A 12,500-nucleotide genomic window follows, 5' to 3' on the forward strand; every position below is an offset into this window, starting at 1 on the left:
ATAAGTCGCACTTTTTTTCATAGGTTGGCTGTTCCCGCGACTTGAAATCAAGTAGCGGCAGGTTCACCATCTCTTTGCCTGGAAGTATTAATGCATTAGCATCGCATAGCATTAGCACTTCATAGCATTAATGAAGTGTGTAAGGGTTAGGTCGGAAAAAGACCTGTTCAAATCGCAACGCAATTTTCATTGCACGTTACATTATTCAAATATTTTTGTTAGCGCTTTAGTGCGACTTATGTATGTTTTTTTTCCCTTATTATGCATTTTGGGCCTTGTGCGACGTATACTCCGGAACGACTTATGTATGTTTTTTTTTTATACCTAATGATGCATTTTTGGCCTTGTGCGACTTATACTCCAGTGCGACTTATGTATGTTTTTTTTATACCTAATTATGCATTTTTGGCCTTGTGCGACTTATACTCCGGTGCGACTTATGTATGTTTTTTTCTACCTAATTATGTATTTTTGGCATTGTGCGACTTATACTCCGGTGCGACTTATGTATGTTTTTTTCTACCTAATTATGCATTTTTGGCCTTGTGCGAGTTATACTCCAGTGCGACTTATGTATGTTTTTTTCTACCTAATTATGCATTTTTGGCCTTGTGCGACTTATACTCCAGTGCGACTTATGTATGTTTTTTTCTACCTAATTATGCATTTTTGGTTTTGTGCGACTTATACTCCGGTGCGACTTATGTATGTTTTTTTCTACCTAATTATGCATTTTTGGCCTTGTGCGACTTATACTCCAGTGCGACTTATGTATGTTTTTTTCTACCTAATTATGCATTTTTGGTCTTGTGTGACTTATACTCCAGTGCGACTTATGTATGTTTTTTTTCTACCTAATTATGCATTTTTGGCCTTGTGCGATTTATACTCCGGAACGACTTATGTATGTTTTTTCCTACCTAATTCGGCATTTTTGGCCTTGTGCGACTTATACTCCAGTGCGACTTATGTATGTTTTTTCCTACCTAATTATGCATTTTTGGCCTTTTGCGACTTATACTCCAGTGCGACTTATGTATGTTTTTTCCCCTATTTATGCATTTTTAGCCTTGTGTGACTTATACTACAGAGCGACTTATAGTCCAGAAAATACGGTACTATTACTAATAATAATATAATAGAAGAGAAATTAAATCAATTAATAAAATTAAAAATATATTTTTCTTATATATAATGCGCATTTGCGCAGAACAGAGAGAGACACTTTTTATAGTAGAAAAAAAACAACCCCTCTTGCATTCCGGTCAATACTGTAATTATTTCTGTTTTGATGTAATATTTATATTCCCATTGAACACTTTTGCTCCTTTTCTTTTCAGCCAAGCGCCTCACAGGAAACCATCGGGCTTTTCTGCAGTCAGTCAGTTGTTCAGCGAGCGTTGGCCAAGTACGCCTGGCAGTCGGGGTTTCAGTGGCCCAACCACTGAAAGAAACATCGACTTTGAGCTCGACGTTCGTGTGGAGATCGACAGCGGGAAATGTGTTCTTCATCCCAGCACTCAACAACCTGAGCACGAGGACATTTCTTTCAAGAGGTGCAGTAAACGTCATCTCCTTTACAGTCTTGTCTCAGTCTCTGGAGGTCAGGAATAATCAAATTGCATATATATATATATATATATATATATATATCTCACTATATTGACACTTACTATGGTACCCATTATGGCATTGGATGCTCATATCACCTTGTACTTCGGTACGTGACAAAATTAAAATAAAAAAAAAAGACAAAAATGAAAAAAAAAAAATTTTAATTAAAAAAAAAAAAAAAAAATTTAATTAAAAAAAAAAAAAAAACTTTTGCACAAGCTACAAAATCTAGCGGTTCCATTTCTCTGTGTATTTTTCTCACCTTTGCTTCACAAATTATCACAAATCTTCACTAAAGATAAAAATGTACTGCAAAAAAAGGCCAGTAAGGATAATTCATAATGCCGCCTACAGAGAACATACTAACTCCTTATTTCTAAAATCACAAATACTTCAACTTGCTGATATAGTTCATCTTCAAACAGCTAAAATAATGCATAAGGCTAAAAAATAACCAATTAGCTAAAAATGTTGACACTTACTATGGTACCCATTATGTCATTGGATGCTCATATCACCGAGTACTTTGGTACGAGGTACATTATTAAAAAAAACAACAACAAAAAAAACCTTAAACTGTATTATGGAAAGCAGGAAGTGAACAAATGTTACAGTTACTGATTGTAAAAGTACCAGATGGAGGGGTAGGATTTAATAAGCTTTGCTTCTTCCTACTCCTTTTGGACATGTGGAACTGGGAACTGATTATGGGATGCATTCAATTGTAATCTGATGCATGTTCAAATGAAATTAAACCATTAAAAACAATTTTTTTAATTAAAAAACTAATAAAATTTTTAAATTTACATTTTTTATTTAAAACAAAATTTTAAAATTAAATAAAAAAATGTAATAAAAAAAACTTAAATTATATTAGGAAAGCAGGAAGTGAACAAATGTAACAGTTAGTGATTGTAAAAAAAAAAATTTAAAAACATTTTTTAATTAAAAAAAACAAATAAAATTTTTACATTTATTTAAAACAAAATTTTTAAATTAAATTTAAAAAATTAAATTAAAAAAACTTAAATTATATTAGGAAAGCAGGAAGTGAACAAATGTAACAGTTACTGATTGTAAAAGTACCAGATGGAGGGGTAGGATTTAATAAGCTTTGCTTCTTCCTACTGCTTTTGGACATGTGGAACTGGGAACTGATTATGGGATGCATTCAATTGTAATCTGATGCATGTTCAAATGAAATTAAACCATTACCATTAAAAAAATTGTGTAATTTTATTAAAAAATTTGATTGTGTTAATCAATTCGAAATCGATTGTTAAATTCAACCCCCCTCTACCTCAAAAGCACAGTTGCACTCATGCAGTTTACTAATAAGATTTTAATTTTAAAATTTTGCCCAAAATTTTGAACATTAGCCAAAAAAAAACCTAACACACTAACCGGATGCTAACGTCCAATTTTCATGACTTTTTGCCCGTTTTCTAGGAGCTGTGATCGCAGCCTTCGGAGTCTCGACCAGGAATCACCCCCCAAGAAGAAAAAAATGCAGCCCACTTATATCTCCACCACTCATCTGCTCGCCGGCAAGAAATGTCCCTCTTCCCTGCAGACCAAATCCAACGACCTCGAGACCACCGTTTTCTATATTCCGGGAGTGGATGTAAAGGTCAGTTTCTCCATCAGCAATCCAAAAATGGCCACTGTTTGTAATAGAGCGTATCGCTTTGAATTATTCATTATTAATTATTAATTTTTTAATTATTCATTCTCCCCCTCAAATTCCAGTTGCACTATAACTCCAAGACCCTTAAGACCGAGTCGCCGAATGCCTCGCGTGGATCCTCGCTCTCGCGCACTCTCTCCAAAGAGTCCAAGCTGTATGGTATGAAAGATCATGGTCCTCCAAACGCTCAATTGCGTGTCCAAGCGCAGGGGTGTGGGCAAACTACGGCCCGGGGGCCACATGCTGCCCACCAAGTGTTTGAATCCGGCCCGCCAGTTGCTTTCTAAATATTTCAACTTTTAACACACAAACTGGCAACATGACTTGCGAGTTGGATGTCTTATGTAGTAAAAAAAAAAAACAACAAAACTGTCAAATTAAATTGGAATAATTTAATTAAAATGTAATTAAAAATTAAAAGTAAAATTAAAGACATATTCCATATTTTAAAATTTTACCCAAAATTTTGAACATTAGCCAAAAAAAAAAAAAACACACTAACCGGATGCTAACTTCCACTTTTCATGACTTTGCGTGACAAGCGCAGGGGTGGGCAAACTACGGCCCGGGGGCCACATGCTGCCCACCAAGTGTTTGAATCCGGCCCGCCAGTTGCTTTCTAAATATTTCAACTTTTAACACACAAACTGGCAACATGACTTGCGAGTTGGATGTCTTATTGAGTAAAAAAAAACAAACAACAAAACTGTCAAATTAAATTGGAATAATTTAATTAAAATTTAATTAAAAAATTAAAAGTAAAATTAAAGACATATTCCATATTTTAAAATTTTACCCAAAATTTTGTACATTAGCCAAAAAAAAAAAAACACACTAACCGGATGCTAACTTCCGCTTTTCATGACTTTGCGTAACCTAGCGCAGGGGTGGGCAAACTACGGCCCGGGGGCCACATGCTGCCCACCAAGTGTTTAAATCCGGCCCGCCAGTTGCTTTCTAAATATTTTAACTTTTAACACACAAACTGGCAACATGACTTGCGAGTTGGATGTCTTATTTAGTAAAAAAAAACAACAAAACTGTCAAATTAAATTGGAATAATTTAATTAAAATTTTATTAAAAATTAAAAGTAAAATTAAAGACATATTCCATATTTTAAAATTTTACCCAAAATTTTGAACATTAGCCAAAAAAAAAAACACACAAACCGGATGCTAACTTCCGCTTTTCATGACTTTGCGTGACCTAGCGCAGGGGTGGGCAAACTACGGTCCGGGGGCCACATGTGGTCCACCAAGTGTTTGAATCCAGCCCGCCAGTTGCTTTCTAAATATTTCAACTTTTAACATACAAACTGGCAACATGACTTGCGAGTTGGATGTCTTATTTAGTAAAAAAAAACAAAAAAAAACCTGTCAAATTAAATTGGAATAATTTAATTAAAATTTAATAAAAAATTTAAAGTAAAATTAAATTTTAATCATTAAATTAAATTACAATTTTATTAAAAATTAAAAGTAAAATTAAATTTTAATCATTAAATTAAATTACAATTTTATTAAAAATTAAAAGTAAAATTAAAGACATATTCCATATTTTAAAATTTTACCCAAAATTTTGAACATTAGCCAAAAAAAAAAAAAAAAAAAAACACACTAACCGGATGCTAACTTCCGCTTTTCATGACTTTGCGTGACAAGCGCAGGGGTGGGCAAACTACGGCCCGGGGGCCACATGCGGCCCACCAAGTGTTTGAATCTGGCCCGCCAGTTGCTTTCTAAATATTTCAACTTTTAACACACAAACTGGCAACATGACTTGCGAGTTGGATGTCTTATTTAGTAAAAAAAAAACAAAAAAAAACTGTCAAATTAAATTGGAATAATTTAATTAAAATTTAATTAAAAAATTAAAAGTAAAATTAAATTTTAATCATTAAATTAAATTATAATTTTATTAAAAATTAAAAGTAAAATAAAATTTTAATCATTAAATTAAATTACAATTTTATTAAAAATTTAAAGTAAAATTAAATTTTAATCATTAAATTAAATTACAATTTTATTAAAAATTAAAAGTAAAATTAAATTTTAATCATTAAATTAAATTACAATTGTATTAAAAATTAAAAGAAAATTAAATTTTAATCATTAAATTAAATTACAATTTTATTAAAAATTAAAAGTCAAATAAAATTTGAACAATTTAATTCAATTGAAATTTAATTTTAATAATTTGATGTAGTCTGATGTTTAATGTGTTCCTGAAAAAAGGGACAACATTTTTAATAACATTTCAACTTTTAACACACAAACTGGCAACATGGCTTGCGAGTTGGATGTCTTATTGAGTAAAAAAAAACAAAAAAAAAACTGTCAAATTAAATTGGAATAATTTAATTAAAATTTTATTAAAAAATTAAAAGTAAAATTAAATTTTAATCATTAAATTAAATTACAATTTTATTAAAAATTTAAAGTAAAATTAAATTTTAATCATTAAATTAAATTACAATTTTATTAAAAATTAAAAGTAAAATTAAAGACATATTCCATATTTTAAAATTTTACCCAAAATTTTGAACATTAGCCAAAAAAAAAAAAAAAAACACACTAACCGGATGCTAACTTCCGCTTTTCATGACTTTGCGTGACCTAGCGCAGGGGTGGGCAATCTACGGCCCGGGGGCCACATGCGGCCCACCAAGTGTTTGAATCCGGCCCGCCAGTTGCTTTCTAAATATTTCAACTTTTAACATACAAACTGGCAACATTACTTGCGAGTTGGATTTCTTATTTAGTAAAAAAAACAACAACAAAACTGTCAAATTAAATTGGAATAATTTAATTAAAATTTAATAAAAAAAATTAAAAGTAAAATTAAATTTTAATCATTAAATTAAATTACAATTTTATTAAAAATTAAAAGTAAAATTAAATTTTAATCATTAAATTAAATTACAATTTTATTAAAAATTAAAAGTAAAATTAAAGACATATTCCATATTTTAAAATTTTACCCAAAATTTTGAACATTAGCCAAAAAAAAAAACACACTAACCGGATGCTAACTTCCGCTTTTCATGACTTTGCCTGACCTAGCGCAGGGGTGGGCAAACTACGGCCCGGGGGCCACATGCTGCCCACCAAGTGTTTGAATCCGGCCCGCCAGTTGCTTTCTAAATATTTCAACTTTTAACATACAAACTGGCAACATGACTTGCGAGTTGGATGTCTTATTTAGTAAAAACAAAAACAACAACAAAACTGTCAAATTAAATTGGAATAATTTAATTAAAATTGAATTAAAAATTAAAAGTAAAATTAAATTTTAATCATTAAATTAAATTACAATTTTATTAAAAATTAAAAGTAAAATAAAATTTTAATCATTAAATTAAATTACAATTTTATTAAAAATTAAAAGTAAAATTAAATTTTAATCATTAAATTAAATTACAATTTTATTAAAAATTAAAAGTAAAATTAAATTTTAATCATTAAATTAAATTACAATTTTAGTAAAAATTAAAAGTAAAATTAAATTTCAACAATTTAATTCAATTGAAATTTAATTTTAATAATTTGATGTAGTCTGATGTTTAAAGTGTTCCTCAAAAAAGGGACAACATTTTTAATAACATTTTTACACATAAAATTAGACAAATAATTCAAGGAAAATTATGTTAAATATATGTTCTGCCCCCCCCCCCCCCCCCCCCCCGACAATTTTGTTAACTCAATGCGGCCCACGAGTCCAAATGTTTGCCCACACCTGTCCTAGCGCCATCTGTAGCCACTAACACTCCAGTGCCACGCCTCTTCCATTGCATCCTTGTGCATATTAAAAAAAAAAGCTACATTAATTTAGCGTATTTTTCTTCGCCCAAAGGCATGAACTTCAACTTGTTTAACGTCAACGTGTGTTTCTAGCCAAAGCTAAAGGAAGCGGAGGAGTGAAAACAGCCAAGCTGTACGCCTGGGTGGCTCTTCAGACTCTACCGGAAGAAATGGTCATCAGTCCTTGTCTGCTCGACTTCTTGGAAAAAGCACTCGAAACTATTCCCATCACCCCAGTGGAACGAAGCTACGCAGGTTTGTTTTGCTGAAACGTGATTACGCAATCTGTCACATTACCGTTTTTTTTTTTTTTTTTTAATCCTCAACTCTTTTTTTTATTTCAGTCGTAACGTCCCAGGAAGAGGACATGGGACAGTTTGATACAGTAGAACCACTGGAGGAGTCCACCACCTCGCTGGTTTCTTCCTCGACATCAGCATATTCTTCTTTCCCTGTGGATGTGGTTGTCTATGTCAGAGTTCAGGTACAACACGTTTTCCTGGAATTATATGACCAAATATGGTAATGGTTTGATTTCGTTTGAACATGCATCAAATTACAATTGAATGCATCACATAATCAGTTCACAGTTCCACATGTCCAAAAGGAGTAGGAAGAAGCAAAGCTTATTAAATCCTACCCCTCCATCTGGTACTTTTACAATCAGTAACTGTTACATTTGTTCACTTCCTGCTTTCCTCATATAATTTAAGTTTTTTTATTTAATTTTTTTTATTTAATTTTAAAATTTTGTTTTAAATAAAAAAAATAAAAATTTAAATTTAAAAATTTTATTTGTTTTTTAATAAAAAATGTTTTTTAATGGTTTTATTTCATTTGAACATGCATCAGATTACAATTGAATGCATCACATAATCAGTTCCCAGTTCCACATGTCCAAAAGGAGTAGGAAGAAGCAAAGCTTATTAAATCCTACCCCTCCATCTGGTACTTTTACAATCAGTATCTGTTACATTTGTTCACTTCCTGCTTTCCTAATATAATTTAAGTTTATTTTAGTTTATTATTTAATTTAATTTAAAAAATTGTTTTAATTAAAAAATATTTTTTTGTTTTTAATAAAAAAAATGAATGATTTAATTTCATTTTAACATTTCCTAATATAATTTGAGTTTTTTTTATTTTATTTTTTAATTAAAAATGGTACTTTTACAATCAGTAACTGTTACATTTGTTCACTTCCTGCTTTCTTGCTAGTTTAAGTTTTTTTTTGTTTTTTATAAATGTATACATTTTTTATTATTTTTATTTTTATTTTATTTATTATCTATCTATCTATATTATTTTTTATTATTATTGATTGAAATTATTGATATTTTATATTATTAGTTTGTATTACTTGTTTGAAGATGAACTATATCAGCAAGTTGAAGTATTTGTGATTTTAGAAATTAAAAATAAAATATTAAATAAATAAATAGTAATAAATATATAAAATATACTGTTTATTTATTATTTTTTTAATCTATAAATCTAAGAATATTCAGTGTTCATGTCCTCCTATGTGTCTTTTCAGCCCTCTCAGATCCGCTTCAGCTGCCTTCCCATGTCCAGAGTTGAATGTATGCTCAAGCTGCCCTCCTTGGATCTGGTCTTCTCCTCCAACCGTGGTGAATTGGAGACCACCACTGGAGCTCATCCAAATGACGGGTCGCATCCACCCTCCTCCACTCCACCAGCGCAGCATATACCCAAACTACCTCCTAGCAAAGGTCTGTGGATTTTTGGTTGAGATGGATGGATGGATGGATGGATAGATGATGGATGGATGGATGGATGGATGGATGGATGGATAGATACTGGATGGATGGATGGTTGGATGGATGGATGGACGGTTGGATAGATACTAGATGGATGGATGGTTGGATGGACGGTTGGATGGACGGTTGGATGGATGGATGGATGGTTGGATGGATGGATGGATGGATGGATGGATGGTTGGATAGATACTGGATGGATGGTTGGATGGATGGATGGATGGATGGATGGATGGTTGGATAGATACTGGATGGATGGATGGATGGATGGTTGGATAGATACTGGATGGATGGATGGATGGACGGTTGGATGGATGGATGGATGGATAGATACTGGATGGATGATGGACGGTTGGATGGTTGGGCGGATGGATGGATGGACGGTTGGATGGATGGACGGTTGGATGGATGGGTGGATGGATGGTTGGATGGATGGATGGATGGATGGATGGATGGATGGTTGGATAGATACTGGATGGTTGGATGGATGGTTGGATGGATGGTTGGATAGATGATGGATGGATGGATGGACGGTTGGATGGATGGATGGATGATAGATACTGGATGGATGATGGACGGTTGGATGGTTGGACGGATGGATGGATGGACGGTTAGATGGATGGACGGTTGGATGGATGGATGGATGGATGGATGGATGGACAGATGGATGGATGGTTGGATAGATGCTGGATGGATGGTTGGATGGATGGATGGATGGATGGATGGATGGATAGATACTGGATGGATGGATGGATGGACGGTTGGATGGATGGATGGATGGATGGATGGATGGATAGATACTGGATGGATGGATGGATGGATGGATAGATACTGGATGGATGGATGGATGGACGGTTGGATGGATGGATGGATAGATACTGGATGGATGATGGACGGTTGGATGGTTGGACGGATGGATGGACGGTTGGATGGATGGATGGTTGGATAGATACTGGATGGTTGGATGGATGGTTGGATAGATGATGGATGGATGGATGGATGGACGGATGGATGGATAGATACTGGATGGATGATGGACGGTTGGATGGATGGACGGTTGGATGGATGGGTGGATGGATGGATGGACGGATGGATAGACTTTTTATTGTCATTGCACAATATCACAGCAGTGAAATTGCCAACGAAATGTCATTGTCCCTCGTTTATCACTGTTTATAAGTGAATTTCTGCAAAGTACTACTATGTACATTTTTAATTTAAAAAAAATTTTGATTTTTTTTTTAATGGTTTAATTTCATTTGAACATGCATCAGATTACAATTGAATGCATCCCATAATCAGTTCCCAGTTCCACATGTCCAAAAGGAGTAGGAAGAAGCAAAGCTTATTAAATCCTACCCCTCCATCTGGTACTTTTACAATCAGTAACTGTTACATTTGTTCACTTCCTGCTTTCCTAATATAATTTAAGTTATTTTTAATGTAATTTTTTTAATTTTTGATTTTTTTTAATGGTTTTATTTCATTTGAACATGCATCAGATTACAATTGAGTGCATCACATAATCAGTTCACAGTTCCACATGTCCAAAAGGAGTAGGAAGAAGCAAAGCTTATTAAATTAGGTACATTTGTTTAATGTATTGATCACAATGATAATCAAGCTTTTGTACATGAGCAAATATTTCTATTGTTGGCTAACGATACTGGCGTTCTGGAAAATACTGCCATGCTTTTAATTAGGAGCTTATTTTGCACTTAAACAGGACATGATTAATTGTTGGACGTGGACTCAAGCGACTTAAGTGGGTTCCACTGTAGTAATCATTCCCCATTCAGTCTATTCCTGCTGTATGTTATTCCCGGTACTGCCGATTACAATCAAATAAAAGTCAAATATCGACGTATTTATTTTGTTCTCTTCCCGTCCCCAGCCTCTCCATTACTGGGTAGCCCTCTGGGCAGAAGCCGCCACAACAGCAGCCAGTCAGACCTGACTGGACCCCCAAGTACCTCCTCAGGTCTGAGCTTTACTGCCTGCATGTCTGATTTCTCCCTCTACGTCTTCCATCCCTACGGTGCCGGGAAGCAGAAATCTGCTGTCACTGGCCTCCCGCCGGGCCCAAGCCCATTAGGTACGCTAATTATATTCTAATTCTATCTTTTCTTTTTACAATAAATGATATTGTGGTCTGTTTTCCATAAACGTCTGTGTTGTTCTTAAAGGGACGGTAGATGAGGAGCCGTCGTCCGTGACGGGAAGGAAAGACTCTCTGAGCATCAACCTGGAGTTTGTTAAAGTCAGCTTATCCAGGATGAGGCGGACTGGAGGCCCCACGTTTATAGAAAGCTTCATTCCTGGTAAAGGAGGCAAAATGGACACCACGCTCATCAACATCTCAGGTTTGTTGGCAGACTAGACAAATATCACATTATTCCTGTTTAGCCCGCAGTTGGAACTCGGGAATTTTGGATGTTATTAATTAAATTGTGGTGTATGAGTGGTTAGCGCACAGGCCTCACAGCCAGGAGACCCGGGTTCAATTCCACCCTCGGTCATTTTGGAGTTTGCATGTTCTCCCCGTGCGTGAGTGGGTTTTTTCCGGGTACTCCGGTTTCCTCCCACATTCCAAAAACATGCTAGGTTAATTGGCGTTAATTGGCGACTCCAAATGTGAGTGTGAATGGTTGTTTGTCTATATGTGCCCTGTGATTGGCTGGCCACCAGTCCAGGGTGTACCCCGCCTCTTGCCCGAAGACAGCTGGGATAGGCTCCAGCATCCCTGCAACACTTTGGAGGATTAGCGGTAGAAAATGAATGAATGAATAATAATGGATATCAAGGCTGCACGGTGCGCGAGTGGTTAGCGCACAGGCCTCATAGCTAAAAAACCCAAGTTCAATTCCACCCTCCGCCATCTCTGTGTGGAGTTTGCATGTTCTCCCCGTGCATGCGTGGGTTTTCTCCGGGTACTCCGGTTTCCTCCCACATTCCAAAAACATGCTAGGTTAATTAGCCACTCCAAATTGTCCATAGGTATGAATGTGAGTGTGAATGGTTGTTTGTCTATATGTGCCCTGTGATTGGCTGGCCACCATTTCAGCGTGTACCCCGCCTCTCGCACAACCAAGACAGCTGGGATAGGCTCCAGCACCCTCAAAATGAATGAATGAATGAATAATTAAATTATGTTAGTGTTGAAGTATAACTATTCCCGAATCCTGGTTGATCCGGCACTAATGAATGATAATGTATGTTGATTGCCGAACAGACGGAATCAGAGTCACAGTTTTGCGTCTCACGGCAACTATGGCGTTGAAGGGCCATCGAACACGGTGTGAAACCTCATCCCTTGATGACAAAACATTACGTAATCCGTGATGCATCAAGACAAACGTTTTTAAGCAGTGGCATATGTATGCTTTAAGTTTATTCCCGAAATTATTCCCGAATGAGATTTGTTTTCTGTGGAAAAACAGACAATTTTTGGAGAAAGAAAAAAATTTTTGACCAAAATCTGCAAAGTCGCTAGGCTTTGAACGCTGACTCTCGAATGTGTACTTAAACCAAAATATCCTATCAAATCTAAACACCACTGTTTATAATTATGAAAGAAATGTCATCTTTTCCTTGTAGCTGTCTGCGATATTGGCTCCGCC

General features: G+C 34.8%; 1 pseudogene; it reads left to right on the forward strand.

The window, feature by feature from the left end:
* LOC131140131 (bridge-like lipid transfer protein family member 1) overlaps positions 1-12,500 on the forward strand; it is a 121,251-nt pseudogene that overhangs the window by 90,410 nt on the left and 18,341 nt on the right.

Source organism: Doryrhamphus excisus, chromosome 13 (genome assembly GCF_030265055.1).
Source record: "Doryrhamphus excisus isolate RoL2022-K1 chromosome 13, RoL_Dexc_1.0, whole genome shotgun sequence".
Classification (NCBI taxonomy): Eukaryota; Metazoa; Chordata; class Actinopteri; order Syngnathiformes; family Syngnathidae; genus Doryrhamphus; species Doryrhamphus excisus.